This window comes from Spinacia oleracea, chromosome 6 (assembly GCF_020520425.1).
Source record: "Spinacia oleracea cultivar Varoflay chromosome 6, BTI_SOV_V1, whole genome shotgun sequence".
NCBI lineage: Eukaryota > Viridiplantae > Streptophyta > Magnoliopsida > Caryophyllales > Amaranthaceae > Spinacia > Spinacia oleracea.
The window spans coordinates 42704900-42707001 of NC_079492.1; positions in this window are offsets into that span (position 1 = coordinate 42704900).

A 2102-nucleotide genomic window follows, 5' to 3' on the forward strand; every position below is an offset into this window, starting at 1 on the left:
AAGATACAAATTCTTGTAGTGTTTGAAGTTTCATTCCATATAAAATGGGCAAATTGATATTACGATAATTATAACTACATAAGGTTATTAGCTGTTGTTGGCCCCGATCACCCACCTTGTCGGGCCACACACCATCACGACTCCATATTAATATGATATTGTTCGCTTTGGGTCTAGCCCGCATGGATTTGTTTTTGGACTCCTTCCCAAAAGGCTCATACTAATAGGAGAAGGTGAATACTTATGGAGTATATGCTAGACAATCTTTTTCTGCTCTTCCGATGTGGGACTTGGGTTGATATCCCAATATTAACTACTACCTCTATTTCTAAAAGTTCTTTACGCCTTGGAATAAGTGTCCAAAGTATGAAACTTTGACCGTAAATTATCACTACTATATACATAAAAACCTTATCATGTAAGATCTTGTTTGATTGATCTTGGTTTGTATTTTCAGAATATCAACTTTTTCTAATTTTTTCACATACGGAATTGGATATATTAGTGGTTAAATATTGCATTGAAATCCGTGCAAATAGTATATCTATACAACAATATGATTGTAGTAAGACTATTGTATTAAATATTTTCAAATAACAAGTCAAATATTTTCACATGATTTACTCCGTTGATAAAATAATAATTCGGTTACGCGCTTGAATATGATGTATTGAACTAGATCACTAGTTTAAACAAGTTTCAAATTGCAAGTCAAATAAACTCGTTTAAGAACAAATTATATCATTTTAGTTAAAATAGACTACAACTACGATAACAGGATAACTAGTAGGTCACGTACAAGAGTTTGAAATTCCATTAGATTCAAAATGGGAAAATTGATATTATAATTTCACGACCCCAACTCTTATGGTTAAAAGAAATATAACGTTTAAAATAATAGTTAAAGTATGAAATATAATATGGTTTGAACAACCAGGATAATGAGATAAATAGACACATAGTCTCTTTTAAGTAGTTATTTGATAAATCTTATGGTAAGCTATAGTAGTGAATACCTCTGAATTTTATAATGACTAATCCGTGTAAAAGTGATTACTATAACAAGCTAATAAGTATTAATTTGATGATCATATGATTTATACCTAATAAACAATGAGTCAAATAGTTCTATATGATTTACTCGGTTGAAAAATAATTATTCGATTAATCGGCTGGATATGATTTATTGAAGTACATCACTAGTTTAAATAAGTTCAAAAAGTTTCAACTTGTGAGGCAAATATAAGATTGTTTGACAACGAAATATATTGTTTTAGTTAAAATATAGTATTATGCATAGGGATTAGTTAGTTGCATATGAACTAATAACTTTCTAATTTAACGACTATAACGTGTACAAGTGATTACTCTAACAAGCTAATAATTGTTGATTGGAGATGATGATCATAACCAATTCAAATTAAAACTCCACAAAATCATATTACCAAGACTATAAGTTTGTAAATATATATTTTATATGACAATAACTATATAACTACACAGGTTTATTAACTACTTAGTATATAACCCTATCAACTATATATATACAATGATGAAATTGTATTAGGACTATTTCTAATAAGCAACGAGTCACAAATTCTATACGATTTACTCGTTTGATGAATAACAGTTCGATTAACCGGTTGAATATGATTTATTGAATTATATCACTAGTTTAAACACGTTCAAAAAATTTCAACTTACGAGTAAAGTTAACTCGATTGACAACAAGTCATATCATCTATATTAATATATTAAAAGGCGTTGCGAATAAAGTTTATGTGTCACGTAGAACTCTCTTAGTTACGCCACGTCATCCATTCAACAAAGTTATGGGATGCTACAACCAAAAACCAATACAATAAGGTTTGAACACAAGACCTCAAGTTTGGAAAATAACTCTCAAAACCATCTTAACCAACCACTAATTGTTATTTATCCATGCACATTAATTATATAGACATGTTAACATGAAGTTTAAAACAACTAAAACTTTATGTTACCTTTTATTTCTTACGGACTATATTGAAATAAAAATAACATTAAAACATAAGGGAAATAAAAATAACATTAAAACATTCGGAAAACCATGAACTATATAA